At 38.6% G+C, this 18,068-nt stretch overlaps 1 protein-coding gene across 2 annotated transcripts in view; it reads left to right on the plus strand.

The window, feature by feature from the left end:
* The first annotated feature begins 717 nt into the window (after positions 1–717).
* Positions 718–18,068, plus strand: part of LOC114661848 (transmembrane protein 184B-like) — a 59,114-nt gene continuing 41,763 nt past the window's right edge. Inside the window, exon 1 of one of the 2 annotated variants that reach the window (XM_051934562.1) lies at positions 718–1,033. The gene's annotated coding sequence lies outside the window, so the exon portion shown is untranslated. The remainder of the gene's footprint in view (positions 1,034–18,068) is intronic. The other variant, XM_051934561.1, reaches the window with a different exon arrangement.

Consider the following 18,068-nt stretch of genomic DNA (forward strand, 5'->3'; position numbering starts at 1 on the left):
ATTGATCCATAACCAGCTCTGGTCTCCCACAACTCTGAATTAGTTTAAACAGGTTTGAGAATGTTACATTATGTAGACCCAGTAAGATCATTCATAAACAGATCTATATTAAGTTAGCAGATTTTGCAAGTTTTTAAATACATAAGGATTTAAAGCACATTACTATAGCTGACAATCCCATATTTAAGGAATTATTGTAAAACAAAAATAATGGCCCAGTGGAGAGCTTGAAGGTTATGTTTTATAAATGTTGAAATATTTACTAGGTCATCAAAAGTCTTACTTCTTTATCCACACTGGTCGGTTTATTAATAGTTCTACTATGAGACAAGGGCAGAGCAAATTTGGAAAAAGGATATATTAACATTTAAACCAAGGAATTTCAAATGAACACTCAATACACAATTACATCTCACTCCCTCAATTCATTTGTTTTCTGGATAAAGTAGAAATAAAGAGCTGTTCCACTTTTAAATACCCTGCTTGTACCGTGAAAGGTGCTTTCACGTACTCTAGCGTCATTTGCTGTTGTTTTATACTATGTGAGCTCGTTCTTTTCAACATCTGCATCTTTCCTGGGAATTCTTCATTTTCTGTTATTTTTGTTCCGTGTGCTGCCACGCTGTCAAATCTTCACTCAACTTATTGTGTCGTCTCTTTAAAACGAATTCCGTTACGTCAGCCGGAGCTGGCATTGCGCATGCGCGGCGGCGCCCCGGGCTCTAATCCAGAGAGACAAGGCTGGAGCGACTGGTGGATTCAGAGACTGTCAGGGAACTAACAGAATAGAAAATAAATACATCCCAGCTGTAACAGCGGACGCCGAGTCTCCCACATCCAGGCGAGACTATGGAGCGAGGAGACGGCTTGCTGCGGCGGCAACTGGTGCCAGTGCGCTGAGTCCTTTTGTTTGAGCGGTTTTTTTTTTTTTTGCACTCAAGTGCTAAAGTAAGCGGCGTTAGTGGAGAGAGAGAAAGAGACACTCACCTCAGGCGGCGACGTGGATGGTTCGGCTTCCCTGGATCCTGCAGAGGTAGGAAGACTGTTGTTGTTGTCAGTCGCTGGCACCATCACCCCTCCTGCTGGGCTTTGGGTACGCCCTTCGAGCTGGGTCAGTTTTCGACCTCACTTACAGTACTCGGAACCGGCGACTGTCTCAAGCCGTGTCCTCGGGGTTTGTGCGTGTGTATGAGGTGATGTCAGGGCGCGCGCTGCCCTAGTATCCCGCGCGGTCGGACATCGCGATACAGGCGATGGCGCGAGGAGGTCCACGCTCTCTTCTAGCTCTGCAGATTGTCCGAGAGAGAAATCGAGATTGCGCTTAAGCGGCAAACGCCTCCGATAGAGATTGCGCTTCAGCGAAGGTCTCTTAGGAGTGTGAAAATAATGATTATAAATTTATAATGAAAGAACCACTATAGTCTCAGTCGACGGGTTCCACCTTTGTTGTCTCGTCCGGTTCCATCGAACCATTTCACGCTATCAGTAATTTTCGTGTGTGGGTCTTTGAGCCTCGCTACCGCCCACGTTGAAAACAAAGTGAGAAAACCCATTGGGTAGTCTCAGTTAACAGAATGCACATGAAATCAACCCAGGCTTTCGCTTTGAAGCCGTTTCAAGTTATTCGTGGCTTCATTCACTTTGAAGGCGTTTCAAGTTTTTTGTGTCGCTTATTTTTCAGACTTGAAGATCATCACATGTAGGTGGCGTAAAATATATGTGTATATATTGTATATAGTTTGCTCGCTTAAGCAGAGTTGATGGCACTCTTATGAATATAATACAAAAAATATACTGTACTAGTATTCGTAACCGGCCGCGTTTTTATTAAATGGCGATACATCACGTTTTGTATTTGCCGTTAATCTGACCATTGAGAGTAAATTCATAATGCAGCAGTTAATAATAAGTGACATTCTGACCAGGAATTTTTTAATTTCGTATTTTTTCGCATGGCTGTAATGGGTTACTAGGTCATTGGAATATTTCAGTCAGTGTTTATTACCTCAAATCCATACATTGTAGCGTGGCCATTAAATTCAAGTGCACATTTTTTTGGCCCGTAACTGCACAAACCAAAATTATATGGTGGTGGTTGGCACTGACCTGTAATAGCATACTGTGAAGGAGCAGAAGTAATCATGCGCAGGAATTCCCAACAAGCAATTAGAATTAAAATAATGAGATACTATTTTTTTTTTTTTTTTTTACAACTGTGTAAATAATAAATATTATGACAGGCAACGAGTATGTTATGTGACAATTGGATTTCATAGCTGTGTCTTCTAGCTGCATTTTGCAGGTTATCCACCTATTACTTGAACATCAGAGACCTTAGTTAACCTCATATCGTTCAAATTTTTGAACTGCCCCAGTATGTAACTACTAGAATGTTTGAATTTGTCCAATACAGCATCCCCTAGCTTTAAATCCACGTTTAAGCCTTTAACTCCTGGGATAAACTAAAGCTTTCAGTGAACCTGAATTGGAGAAAATGGGTTTGGAAAATAAATGGATGAATAAAGGAATACTGTCTTGATGTAGACTCAAACATTATATAAAAGTAATCAAACATTCCTTGCTTCAAAATTACTTTTATCAGGAGTTTGCCTTTCCTCGATTCATAAGAAATATTTACTAAAACTCAATAACAATATTATAATAACTTATTTCACCGTCGACTTTCTAAACCATTCTTGTGTAGTTAGTGCATCTTACAACAAATTTTGCAACACAACATAATCAAGTTCAGGTTGACTGGAGACTTGAATGTTTCAGTTCTACAGTATGTATAATTTCCATTACATCACATTACAATAAATGTTACTCCTATAATGTTACAGAAATGCTGCACCCAAAAGTAATATTTGTTATGTATGTCACTTACCCCGTGTAGTTTTTAGTGGTTTCAGAGAGAAATTTTTAGTCTTGTGTTTTTATGCAGAATGGAGAGCAAAAAGTTTGATACAATAAAGTGACAAATGCAGTACAACGCAAACAATGTGAAAAACTAATGCATTGGTTTATTATCCAGTCACATACTCAAAACATGCAAAACATATACTTTTTAGATAAAAAAATGTTCATATATACCCTGGAATAATTGGTGCCCATCATAAACAGGAAATTAAATTCTATTCTGTCCTCTTCATCCGTTTGTCAACTGTTCTGTCTTAAATTCAAAAAGTCATTCCCATGAGGCTTTAGTTTCTTGTTTATGATGTGTGCCAATTATTCCGGAGTATGGTTCCTTTACCTATGTACATTTTCAGCTTTTATTCCATTGAGTATTATATTTAAAATGAATATGTTCAAATTTAAGGCATCAGTAAGTAATTATCGAATATCTATGTTTCTTCACTTGACTAGGATGTGAAAGTACAAGTTAAATAAACTTGACATTTGCTTGGGTTTAATTTTGTGTTTGCATCCTCATTTTTGCATTTAATTCCAGACTTGGAGTAATAAATTAATTTGATGTAATATAAACTGTTTTCCCTAGTTTGTTTTAACTTTTAGCATTGTTTAATGCACAGTATATTTGCTACCTTACAATACAATAAAAAGTAATCTTTGTTTGTTAGAAAACTGTATGTCTGACATGCTAAAATTTCATATATAAATATTTCCATTTCCTATCATTGTCAAAGTCACTAATTTCTGAAGATTTCTGATGAAATGCTTTCATATATATATATATATATATATATATATATATATTACTCCAAAGACCACAGATTTTTTTTTTATTGTAGTTGTGTTTTTTATGGGAAAATTACTCAAAACAAAAACAGCAGGTTTCATTTTTGTTGAACTGATCGAACAGCTTTAGAGGAATAGGTTGTCATATGTATCTGCTTTTGTTTAGCTTCTTACCCATTCTGTTTCCTCATTGCTTCCAGCTGTTTGCCACTAAGGCAGTTTTTTCTCCCTAGATACATCTCTCCCCATTGCAGGACAGCTGTACTGTTATATAAAGGTTGTTCTGTTGAATTGTAAATAGTGGGCTCTAATTTTTTTCCCTAAAGTAGATCTCTGTTGTCTGCAACTTCTGTTTTGTTTTGGGCCACAACTTGAGTGACTTCTTGTTGTTACGTGTCTCCTGAATTTTGGATGAAAGTATATGGAGATGGAAAAACATTTTTTTTCTCCCCCCCCCCCCCCCCATCATCCATCAACAAATCATTTAATCCAGATCATGAAAATGCATGTTTGGGATTAGAATGTCAAATCCAAGGGCTACTGTTGGAGGACAGAGGCACCGTCTGCTGTTCTGTTTGTCCATTCGCTGCTCAAAGCAGTATTTCTAAACAGTTTTCCTTGGAGAACTCTGCTACTGCTGACTTTTGCATTGTATTATTCTGTCCTTGGCTTTCATTAATAGAAAGACACACTAAAGCATGTGATTTGCATCACTCATAAAATAGTTTTATCTACTGCCATTTTTATACTAATGTGTTGCTCTTCATTTAGGATCTATCTTTATTTTAATTCAGTTACTTACTAAAAACCCCAACCCACTTATTTTTTCAGTTAACAGGTAAAAAAGAGAATGCATCTTAGAATCTTATGTCGTTTTCCCCTTGAGAGCTCATCCAACATAGGGCCTCCTTAAAACAGTTTTAACAAAAACCAAAGGAGTTTTGAGAGTATATGTAATTGAATGAAAACAAACCTTTTGTCATATTTACATCTTTTCTGTTAATCTTGAAGTGCACAGCTTATTTTTAAATTTTAGGTTCATGTACGAGTTCAGTTGTAAGAATCACCGTTTTGTTTAAAAATGGTCTGATGTGAAATCTTTTAGAGAATATTTTCATTTGTTTATACTATTCTTTAGTAAAATAACTGCAAGACTGAGCTTCACACTCAACACAACATAAGCCAATTTGCTTTATTATGTAAAGGACTGCATGTGTAGATGAACTAATTATATGGGTCGAGTGGGCAGCATTTGAGTTACACCGTGTGTACATTATGTAATTGAATGATTCTGCTATACCTCAGTCACTGGAGTTGCACATTCTGACAATCAAGTGATTATATCTCGTATCACTGGATGTGAATAAGGTGCAAATTATTAAGAGTGTCACTTACCTAATTATATATGTGAAATGAGAGGTGAACAGTTAAAATATTAGGTTAGAATGCTAAAAACCAGTCTTTTTCTATGACTTTAATAAATGATGGTAATTCAGTAGTGCTGCAAATAAGGTCACTGAATATTACAAAAGTAACAGTAGGCTTCTGACTGCTTTAATGACATGAGTAGTGAAATACAAATGAAGAAATTAGAAGGGAGAAATGCCAAGTCCTTCAGCAACGTAATTAAAAGTATTTCTGAAATTTAATGAAGTATAAAGTCTGTACCTTTTCTTAGGCTGTATTTAACATATTCAGTACCTGGATTAGTGAGGGATTTGTTTTTTACTGCACCTAGCTATTCTGTGTATGTTACACTTTGAAGTGCTGAGTGGTATTCTTGCTGTGAAGAGGACATTACTAAAAATAAATTGACTTTATTGCATGCAATAAGCATGAGTTGTCACAAGGTATTCACTTATTCATTTCCATAATATGTAAAACTAAGCATAGTGTTGGTGCTGCGCAGTGTTAAATTTACAGGAATGCAGGAGTGTAAAATAGTAATGGAAGTTTGGAACATGAAAATATGAACAGTAGTTATGAATTTGCTAATAATAACTTGTTTAAAAGGTGTACTGACAACACATCTTCCATATAGTGATACAGATTCTAAAATCCTCAGAGTTAGTATTGGCAATACAGTGTAATGGAAGGGGGGTGGTATAGGAGAGAAGTAATACCTTTTGTAAGTTTTTATATTTTCAGGTACCCATAGTAAAAACCAAAATATAATGCTATGTCTGTTTTGTTAGCGATACCAAACTTGTGTCATGTATATTCTGTGTAATAGTGCATATTCTTTCAAAAAGGGTTTTAAGTTTTTTTCTTGTTCTTTCTTTTCTTAAATAATATTAATCCACAGTATAAAGGAACCATATCTTCCCATGGTGTATTTAGTTCATTTGTATCTTGTTCTGTAATTTTTCAAATGTGTTTGTTTTTTTTTTTTTTTTGCTTTTTATTTTTTGCATATCCATAGACTGGCTTCATACCTAAACAGATAGTGGAGTTTTTAATTGAGCTAACATCTAAACATTATTTTGTTGATCTCCATTGCTAATTTTGTTCTATTACACCTTTTTTATTACATCAGAAAATTACTTTTTTTATTAATATCTAATATCTGTTCTTTATTTAAATATCATAGTTATTGTGTGTTTATTTGCTTGTTACTTTTTTGGTGAAAATGCAAAGTAATGCCCCATTCTTTTTCTGTTCACACTTAAGTTTAACTACTTGTGAAATTCTTTCATGTCTTTAGATCTGCATATGCATTCTTGCCAACTTACTTTATGATTAATATTAAATTACATAATACACTTTACATGGTTTTAAACAAACATTGATTTTATTCTTTTATTTTTTAAGCTCTTTTTTTCAAGGCTTGAAAAAAAAATGCCCATGTGTTGAATCGCTAGACATTTCTCACTATGGCAGTGCTCTGCGCTCAATGTTTTGGAGAGGGACTCTTTATCTTTAATGCTTCTCAGTTCCTCTTATGTTTGTCACACATACTGAATGTTGAAAACTGATAATCTTTGGGAACATTTCTTGTTGTTGCACATTTCTTTGATAGTAAGAAGCACCTTCTTTGGTTCTGTTGGTTTAAAATAGCTGGTGTGTTAAAGACGATATTATGACATCCTCTTTTGTTGTGATTTATAACTGTAATAAGATATGGTGCTTTAAAATGTGTTTGTATGAATTATTTGGTTTGTAGCTCTTTAAGTGTCATTTTTGAATTGGGTTAATAGTGCTTTATTCAGATGATGGCTTAGGTGCTTTTGGCTTTTAGCTCTTAAGTTAGTTCCTTTGCTCCAAAAATAACCTGTTGCAGAGGGAAGTCTGGGGCGGCACGGTGGCGCAGTGGTAGCGCTGCTGCCTCGCAGTTAGGAGACCCGGGTTCGCTTCCCGGGCCCTCCCTGCGTGGAGTTTGCATGTTCTCCCCGTGTCTGCGTGGGTTTCCTCCGGGCACTCTGGTTTCCTCCCACAGTCCAAAGACATGCATGTTAGGTGGATTGGTGATTCTAAATTGGCCCTAGTGTGTGCTTGGTGTGTGGGTGTGTTTGTGTGTGTCCTGCGGTGAGTTGGCACCCTGCCCAGGATTGGTCCCCTGCCTTGTGCCCTGTGTTGGCTGGGATTGGCTCCAGCAGACCCCCGTGACCATGTGTTCGGATTCAGCGGGTTGGAAAATGGATGGATGGAGAGGGAAGTCTCTGTGGACGTTCTCCAGAGGTCCATTGTCTTCACACAGCCAAATGCTAACCTTTTAGGCATTGTGGCTAAAAGGTTAAGTAGTAAAACAGAATGTTACACTCTCAGTCTGCATTACATACCTACTTATGTTGCTCTGAGTAGGGCTCTTAATCTTCTATTGGTTGCTTTGCAAAACAAAAAATAATAGTAATTAAAGCCTTTACTGTTCAGTTTGTGTCTTTCACTGTTGTTTTCATGGGATGTATAAGTTTGTTTGGAGTAATGCATACACTAAGTAAATAAATGTAAAATAAACAGTTCACGTCTGAGGTGAAAGATGACTCAAAGATATTCTTTTAGTATTTTAGTATGTAAAAACAGTTAGGACGGGGAATGTTGTTTTAGGAAAAAGTAAAGGGAATTAAATAGTAATAATTAGCAGATAGTTTGAAATTGTATTGTTCTAAAGTTTTCATTTGTGAGGAAGTGGATAAGGTCAGCAACAAGGAAAAGGTACAGTACTTAGATATTGGCAAGTTGTAGAGAGAGAAGTACTGCTAAGATTAAATAGACTGAAATAGACTGGAATCAAACAAATCACCAGGACCAGATAACATTTATCCTCACATACTTAAGGAGGTTAGTGAGTACATATGCATCCAGGGTTTATTTATTTATATATATATATAATATATATTATAAAAAGAAATCCTGTCCCCTGTCCTGATAGTCTACGATACGTGATCTTTCTCGGAAGATAATTTAAAGACCCGCGAGATGAAAGAGACCTGCCACGGTGCGTCTCACGGGAACATAGAACAAGAGTCTTGCAAGACACACCCTACTTACAAGCAATATAAAAAAAAAAAAAACAAATCAGTAGTGTAAAGGCAGTCATGCAGCACACACAGCTCCAGGGCTGTCAGTGCATATAAGGTGTATAAGGTCAATACGGTAGAAATGAAACGTCGACGATTAAACAAAGAAGAAAGAAAAGCACGGAGAAAAGAGACTCAAATGCGTTGGACAGAAAAAAGAGCAAGAAAGAATAATCGAGGTGCAAATTCAGAAAATAAGGAAAGTAATTATCGGCCCGGAACAAGTGGAATTGAAAAAAAAGCACGTCCAATCCGGCTCAGAATTAAATGACAGTGAGTAAAAGACAAAGTAGAACTTCATAGAGATGTTTACAAACGTTGACGCTAAACACATGCAGAGCAGGTTAGAGACTATGAAACCAGTGAAATTAGAAAGGCTCAAAAAAAAAAATGTTGGCGCTATACACATGTGGAGACAGTTAAAGGATATGAAAGTAGGAAAATTAGAAAATGTAAAGATCGCAGTAGTGCAAACAAACAAACTGCCTCATTTAACTATGCACCAGTCTAACTTTGGTTTTGCACAATAATTACTACACTGTTGCACCTTAACACTTAATTCTAGTTTATTCACATAATTTTACTTATTTATTATGTTCTGCTATACTGTTATCTTTCGATCTCTGACTTTTTGTTAATCTAACTGATATTCTTCTAACTTTGCACAGTTTTTGATAAGCGGATTAGGATGCATTTCACTACGTGTTGTCCTGTATAACTATGCATGTGACAAATAAAGAATCTTGAGAATTTCAAAAACGGAGTTTACCGCACATGCATTTATTGGTTACTTTGTTAATGTATATATATTTATCTGTCTTCTTATTTAAAAACCTAAATTTACCCCAGGAGTCAAAAACGTTCTGTCTAGCCCATGTACAAAAACCTAGACAAAAGGGTATCACCTTGGTAACCCCATGTACTTTTGGAACTGTGAGAGGAAAATAGCACGACTTTACAGACAGGAGTCCAATGCAGAACTTTACTTACTTTGTTACTTTGTAAAAAAAAATTATTAAATGCTGATGATGTAGATCGTTTTGTCTATGCTGAAATTCCAAACAGAGAAACCTGTCCTGACCTCATTAAAAAGATTCCGCATATTGGGACTCGCAAGATTACAAATATTGTTTTTACAGAAGTTCTGAAATAAAAGTGAAACTACAGTAATCCCTCGCTATATCGCGCTTCGACTTTCGCGGCTTCACTCTATTGCGGATTTTATATGTAAGCATATTTAAATATATATCGCGGATTTTTTGCTGGTTTGCGGATTTCTGCGGACAATGAGTCTTTTAATTTCTGGTACACGCTTCCTCAGTTGGTTTGCCCAGTTGATTTCATACAAGGGACGCTATTGGCAGATGGCTGAGAAGCAACCCAACCACAGCGCGTATTATGTATTAAATAAAACTCCTCAAATATATTGTGAGCACGGGGGCTGTTCGCACCCCTAGAGGACACGGCCGCTCCTCAAAAAACGCTGAAAGATTACCTTCACTGTGCTCCCTTCTTTGCTGGGCTTACATGTGGCTGCTTTGCAAGCGATATGCTTCCCGCATGGTGCTTCCCATACTTAAAAGATCAAACAGCACGTATTGATTTTTGATTGTTTGCTTTCCCCTCTCTCTCTCTATCTCTCGCTCGCTCGCTCTGACATTCTCTGCTTCTGACGGGAGGGGGTGTGAGCAGAGGGGCTGTTCGCATACTGGCCTAGAGGATACGGACGCTCCTCTAAAAAATGCTGAAAAATGCTTGCTCCCTTCCTTGCAACTACTTTGTCCGTCGGTGCTTTGCATACTTAAAAGCCAAACAGCCCCATTGATTTTTGACTGTTTGCTTTTCTCTCTCTCTCTCTCTCTCTCTCTCTCTCTCTGACGTGCACTCCTTTGAAGATTAAGATATGTTTGCATTCTTTTAATTGTGAGACGGAACTGTCATCTCTGTCTTGTCATGGAGCACAGTTTAAACTTTTGAAAAGGAGACAAATGTTTGTTTGCAGTGTTTGAATAACGTTCCTGTCTCTCTACAACCTCCTGTGTTTCTGTGCAAATCTGTGACCCAAGCATGACAATATAAAAATAACCATATAAACATATGGTTTCTACTTCGCGGATTTTCACCTTTCGCGGGGGGGTCTGGAATGCAACCCCCGCGATGGAGGAGGGATTACTGTAATGAAATAGCAACAATTCAAAGAAAAAAAAAATCTTAAAAGTGTGTATCCGGAAAACCAAATACGGGGGTTGGCGAGCGAAGCCCCCTAGTGTGTGTGTGTATATATATATATATATATATATAAAGTAACTACTCACTGGGAAATTCCTAAGGACTGGAAAATAGACAATATTATCCTGTTATGTCGATAAACATTATTAATTATATAAATGGGTGATCAGGCAGACCCAATTAACATTAGGCAAGTGAACTTAATGTGCATCACAGGTAAATGGAAGGAAATATTAAGGAAAAGATCGAGCAGCACATGTCTAGAACATGAGTCTTAGCAACATGGGTTCAGACAAGAAAGGTTATGTATCACTAATACCCTATATTCTAAGAGGAAGCTACAAAAGGATATCAGAGTGGTGCATATGATATTTATTTTGATTTTAGTAAAGCATTTGGTAAGGCTCCACATTTTGAGGTTCTGCATCAAATTTAATGGCGAGTTCAGGGTGTAGTGTTTAGATGGATACAAAATCGGCTGAATACATAAAGCAGAGGGTTAGGGTGCAAGGAACTTTACCAGAATTTGGTGAAGTTAACAGTAGTGTCCCTCAAGGATTAATGTTGAGGCCACTAGTATTTTTAATAATAATAATTGTTTATGTTTATATGTTCTTTTCTCATTATTAAAAGTGCTCTCCATGCAGGGAGCACCCTAACGCATACCCATGATCACCTTACTGCAAGGCAGCAGCGCTACCACTGCACCATGTTGCTTCTGCAAGTGAATTACGATTCTTTGCGCGATGAGAGAAGTCGCAAAATCAACCAGAATGTTCAAGCAAATTCTAGAAAAAAAAAGACCTAAATCCATTAAGTAGTTCCGTCATTCGCTAGCTAAGTGGATGTAAGATATGCGTCGAGGCTGGCACGTGAGTGAGGAGGGCCCTGTCCCCCTCCCCTCAGCCCGCTGAGTCGCTCTTGGATTCGTGCAAATAAATTGGTATCACAAGCGGACTATGATACTTAGCATGATGAGAGAGGTTGCAAAATCAACCGGAATGTTCAAGCAAATTACAGAAAAAAAAACGATATATTTCCGTTAAGTAGTTCTCTCATGAAATACATATGTATATGTATGTAATATATATGGTGATTTACATTTTGAGGAAATTTGAATCACCTACACCTATGCTGCCCAAAAATGTTTTTTTTTTTTCCAAAAAGCATGACACGTTTTTATTTACACAAGTATAATACAAGCTTTTATTTTCTTTGCATTTTACTGCAGTTTTGATTTCCTTTTCAATAGATTTCTAATTTTGAGAGACTTATTATGGTGAATTAAAAAGGTGTTACTTTTTGTATTAGTAAAACGAAAAAAAAAAAAATAATGTATATCCCTGCAATGTATTTTGTTTTTTTCTCTCTTTAGAATCCAGAGGTAATCCAGAGTGATTTCCGTGTTAACTTTCTGAGTTAGAGGGCTTTTTTTTTTTTTTTTTTACCTTTGGTAGTAATGAAGTACAGTACATGGATGAATTGTTCAGGAATGGAGGTTCTCTGGCCTTTAAAAATCACATAGTCCTGTGGGGGGAAAAATGTGGTGAGCTGAAATCCTATTCTTCGTGCTTTAACTGGCCACATTTCTTCTCCAGTGTCTGCTTATTTTGCTCAAGAACTGCTTATCTGTCCATTTTAAGTGTGTTAAGCTGAATTCCAAACTGAAGTCTGTACATTTTAGCAAGTGCTTGTCTGTGTGCATAATGTTTAGTGAGTGTATTTAGTGTATGCATTTAGTGAGTGTTGCATTTTGATTGGTAGCTTGCATTATTGTATTTGTCAAGTGGCAGTGGTAGATTGGACATCTTGCTTTGTGATCAGGATTACTTGTGTTCTGTTTTTTGAGTATTGGAAGAGTATTTTGAGTGGATCTGTGTCTGAATTGCCTTTCCCAAGATTTCCCCTGCAAGGTGTTTTTTTTTTTTTTGGGATGGGGTAAGGCTGGGGTGGAGGTTGGGAGCATTCGGTAGGGCTTCTGTTAAAGCCCTTTGTGGCATTCCTTGTGTGATTTTGGTTTATACAAAAAATATGTTGTTGTTTTAACTTTTCAAAAAGTGATAAACTGTTTTAGTCCGGGAAAGATTACTTCATATTTTCATCTAATAACATCATAATGGGTTGATGGCATGCATCTGTCTTGTTCTCTCTCTCTTTCTCTCTAAAATGTTTCAAATTGTACCTCATTTATTTTCCAGTGTGGTAATTATAGAGTTAGAGTTCTAATTTTTGGTATTGAAATAGTTTTTCTTAAAACTATATATCTTTTATCATTTTTGCATTGTCTCATATCGGGTAAAGGGGATGAATGGTAAATTCCCAAATTTTAAACTTTGTTGTACTTTGTTTGTTTTCAGAATGCTATATTATAATGGTATGCATTTTCTAATTATTGTGTCTAGTAATACCCAGTGCAAGGTGTTCCTATACAAATTCTTGATACATTTGAATATTCATGTGTGGGCTCTCTTGGGTTCCCAGGGCAAAAACTTAGCTGGAATTCATGTTGCTGTTTCCATGACAATGTGTTTTCTTGCAGTAAAGTCATGTCACTCCCTTGGGACACTCAGTGGCTAAGGGACCTTGACTTAGAGAATCTGCACATATTCAGTGAAAGTGAAACACAGTCAGCTGCCCTTATGGAATTAGCAGAAAAGGGAAATTAAAGTTTAAGTGCTGATTATTGTAAATGTTATGTGATGGTAAGAATAAAATGTAGAAGCAGGTGTGTGAAAGCCTTTCTTATCACCCTCCCCCATTAAAGGGCCCTGTACTAGTTGTCCAGCCACCATATTTTTTTGAGATGCTTTATAGAAAGCGGCATTCTGTTTCACATTTAACAGTAAGTTGTGAAAACAGTTTATATTTTAGTATTCTTATTTTTTTAGAATGCATTCTGTACTATCCCTGTCAAACTAAATAGATGTTAAGTGCTTCTATAACATGGAAATCTAGACCCTGCTTACAACAGGGGCACTGGCTAAGAAAAGGAGTCCCATCCATGGTTGACCCCATCTCCTCTTGACAAACTGATCTTTCACTTGTGTCATCTGCTTATACTGTTTTAAGAGTTGCTGCCAAGAATTGGCAGTGATATGTTGCTCTTTTTCCTCCTTCTGTGTGGGATAGGCCATTTAAAAAAAAACAAAAAAAAACAAAACATTTCATCTGGGTAGTTGGGTATGGAGGTTTCTGGTAGCAGCTCCAGTATGCAGTGAACATTGTGTCTGAAGTGCCAGCCAAGTGCCAGTGAGAGAGATGGCAGAATGCCAGTTTCAGTAGCAGTTGCCTGGGGTAGCTTGCTTTGATTTTTCAATGCAACATTAAACCCCTTTTGTCAAAGAGGGCTTTCTGGATAGCTTCAGATGAGCATTGTCAACCGGCCTTGTGTAACTAATGCGGCCTCCTTCTGTTGTCCAGAAATAGACTGTAAGCAGTACATGAGAGTACTGACATAATGCTGAGCAATGGATGTTAAGCACTGCAGGAGAAGAAGCAGCTGGTCTCCAGAGGGAAGATACCCTCAGATAGCCCCTCTGCTACCTCTGTCCTAATTGGTGAGGAAAATTGCCTCCTGGCATTTCAAATGCTCTTCGTTTCTCCTGGCATCCTTACCCAAGGGTACCAAGCATTCCCATGTCTTGCTTATAAGCTGAGATGGTCTTTGGTTTTAGGTACATAGCAATTACTAGAAATACATTAAATCTCAGACCAATTATTGGAAAATTGGGTTAACCAACAAAGCAGCAATAACCCATATCATAAATAAGAGCTTTGCATTGGTCGTCTTTGAAGATAAGAATAGTCCGTGAATTATAAACACCTACAGTAGTTTATTATTTTTTTATGAGACAACTAAGGTTGTGTTCCATTTAAAGTGGTACAAGAAAGGATTACAGAGAAATGTGGTATGAAAAACTATAATGAAAAATTATAATGAAAAACTGTAGCTTTTATTCAAATCATAATGAAAATTTCCTGGAAGAAACAAAAGATGGTCTGTTTATATACCACAGTATTTTTAATGCAGTATGTCTTTTACAGAAAATCCTACAGATCTAAACTTTAAAGGATTTTGCTCAAGTCAACAGATTTCGCATTTGATTAATGCCATCCTGTTGGAAATACAGTTAAAATGCTTGAAATCTCATGTTCTTTTGTAGGCTTTACCATGGATTAAACAACACCTAGTATGATTCTTAAATCAAAATCTATATGCACATGTTCAGTATAGTAGTATATAGACTTCACAGGGATCCCGGTTTAAATCTTACATTATTCACAATGTCTTAACAAGGTGCTACCCTGTAAGATATTCCTCTTGAGGTCAAGTGCATTTTAAGTTGTTTCGTTATTCAAACTTATAGTAACAAACTCTGCAGTGAGTACTTCATTCACAAATTCAGTATACATTTATGTTTGCATCTGGACTTCAGTTTTTTAGTTACATTATTGTTTATCACTAGTAATTTATTCATAGTCAAATTATATACTATATATATTAGTATGCATGGGTAAGTCAAGTATTATCTGCACTTTTATGATGATTTTGTTTGGGTTGGCTGTACCGCTTTCCCCCATGCACATGTGGAAACATCGTGCATCTGTGGTCACAGTGGTAAAGTTTTGACCTTGACCGGTTAGTTTCTCTTCTTGTTTTATTGAAGTAAACAAGACTGCTCTACTATCTGTTTGCACCAAAAAAGCGCAGCGAGTAGTGATCCACTTTTCATGGGGTTAAGGTGTACCAATGTCTGAAATCCTCGTCATTTCATCAGAATCATGGTATAGACTTGCTTAAGATTGTCGTTGGTAGTGGATGTAAGATGAATGTCCTGCTCCCCACTTCATGCTTTATCCTTGTCCAACTGTTGTTGAACTTCTTAATCCATTCATGTAAACACTCTAGTATGGTAAAACACTGTATCCATACTAGATAGATAGATAGATAGATAGATAGATACTTTATTAATCCCAGGGGGAAATTCACATATTCCAGCAGCAAAAATATTAAATTAAAGAGTAATAAAAAATGCAGATAAAAAAAACAGACAATAACTTGAATAATGTTCAACGTTTACCCCCTCTGGTGGAATTGAAGAGTCGCATAGTTTGGGGGAGGAATGATCTTCTCAGTCTGTCAGTGGAGCAGGACAGTGACAGCAGTCTGTCACTGAAACTGCTCCTCTGTCTGGAGATGACACTGTTTAATGGATGTAGTGGATTCTCCATAATTGATAGGAGCCTGCTGAGTGCCCGTTGCTCTGCTACGGATGTCAGACCGTCCAGCTCCATGCCAACAATAGAGCCTGCCTTCCTCACCAGTTTGTCCAGGCGTGAGGCATCCTTCTTCTTAATGCTGCCTCCCCAGCACACCACTGCGTAGAAGAGGGCACTCGCCACAACCATCTGATAGAACATCTGCAGCATCTTACTGCAGATGTTGAAGGATGCCAGTCTTCTAAGGAAGTACAGGCGGCTCTGTCCTTTCTTGCACAGAGAATCAGTATTGGCAGTCCAGTCTAATTTATTATCCAGCTGCACTCCCAGGTATTTATAGGTCTGCACCCTCTGCACACAGTCACCTCTGATGATCACGGGGTCCATGAGGGGCCTGTGTCTCCTAAAATCCACCACCAGTTCCTTGGTTTTGCTGGTGTTCAGGTGTAGGTGGTTTAAGTCGCACCATTTAACAAAGTCCTTGATGAGGTTTCTATACTCCTCCTCCTGCCCACTCCTGATGCAGCCCACGATAGCAGTGTCGTCAGCAAACTTTTGCACGTGGCAGGACTCTGAGTTATATTGGAAGTCCGATGTATATAGGCTGAACAGGACCGGAGAAAGTACAGTCCCCTGCGGCGCTCCTGTGTTGCTGACCACAATGTCAGATCTGCAATTCCCGAGACGCACATACTGAGGTCTGTTTGTAAGATAGTCCACGATCCATGCCACCAGGTATGACTCTACTCCCATCTCTGTCAGCTTGTCCCTAAGGAGCAGAGGTTGGATGGTGTTGAAGGCGCTAGAGAAGTCTAGAAACATAATTCTTACAGCACCACTGCCTCTGTCCAAGTGGGAGAGGGATCGATGTAGCATATAGATGATGGCATCTTCCGCTCCCACCTTCTCCTGGTATGCGAACTGCAGAGGGTCGAGGGCGTGTTGGACCTGTGGCCTCAGGTGGTGAAGCAGCAGCCGCTCCATGGTCTTCATCACATGTGATGTTAGAGCGACAGGCCGAAAGTCATTCAGCTCACCAGGATGTGATACCTTTGGGACTGGGGTGATACAAGATGTTTTCCAAAGCCTCGGGACTTTCCCCTGTTCCAGGCTCAGGTTGAAGATGTGCTGTAGAGGACCCCCCAGCTCTGATGCACAGACCTTCAGCAGTCGTGGCGATACTCCATCTGGACCTGCTGCTTTGCTGGCACAAAGTTTCCTCAGCTCTCTGCTCACTTGCGCTGCTGTAATTGTGGGTGGGGATGTCTCTCCTATGTTGGTATCAGCAGAAGGATGTGTAGAGAGTGCAGTAATCCGAGGTGAGAGTGGGTTAGGGTGGTCAAACCTGTTAAAGAAGATGTTCATTTCATTTGCTCTCTTCACGTCTCTCTCGATGGTGGCACCCTGCTTCGAGCTGCAGCCAGTGATGATCTTCATCCCATCCCACACTTCCTTCATGCTGTTGTTCTGCAACTTCTGCTCCAGCTTTCTCCTGTACTGCTCCTTCGCCGCCCTGAGCTGGACTCGGAGTTCCTTCTGCACGCGCTTGAGCTCATGCTGATCACCGTCTTTAAAGGCCCTTTTCTTCTGGTTCAAAAGGCCCTTGATGTCACTTGTAATCCATGGCTTGTTGTTGGCATAGCAGCATACTGTTCTTACTGGAACTAAAGTGTCCATACAGAAGTTGATGTAGTCAGTAGTGCAGTCAACAACCTCCTCAATGTTCTCACTATGTGATCCCTGCAGGATATCCCAGTCTGTAGTTCCAAAACATTGTTTCAGAGTATTCTCAGCCTCCGGGGTCCACTTCCTGAATGATCGTTTGGTTACAGGTAGGACTCTCACTTTTGGTTTGTAGTGAGGCTGAAGCAGAACCAGGTTATGATCTCCTTTCCCAAGCGCAGGCAGCGGGGTGGCACTGTATGCGTCTTTAACGTTTGCATACAGTAAATCAATAGTCTTATTTCCCCTGGTGTTACAGTCCACATACTGGGAGAATGCAGGTAATGTTTTGTCCAGCGTCACATGGTTAAAGTCTCCAGCGATTAGCACAAGCGCCTCAGGGTGCTGCGTTTGTAACTTAGCAACAGCAGAATGGATGATGTCACTCGCTATCTCCACGTCCGCCCGAGGAGGTATGTACACGATGACAACAATGACGTGTCCAAACTCTCTGGGCAAGTAATAGGGACGCAGACTTATGGCCAACAGTTCGATGTCCCTGCAGGAAGTGGAGATTTTGACTTTAACATGTCCAGAGTTACACCACCGTGTATTAACATAGAGAGCGAGTCCTCCTCCTTTGTGCTTCCCACGGGTACTTGCATCTCTGTCCGCTCTAACGGTGCTAAACCCGGGTAGCTCCACATTAGCATCTGGGATGGTGTTAGTTAGCCACGT

This window comes from Erpetoichthys calabaricus, chromosome 12 (assembly GCF_900747795.2).
Source record: "Erpetoichthys calabaricus chromosome 12, fErpCal1.3, whole genome shotgun sequence".
Classification (NCBI taxonomy): Eukaryota; Metazoa; Chordata; class Cladistia; order Polypteriformes; family Polypteridae; genus Erpetoichthys; species Erpetoichthys calabaricus.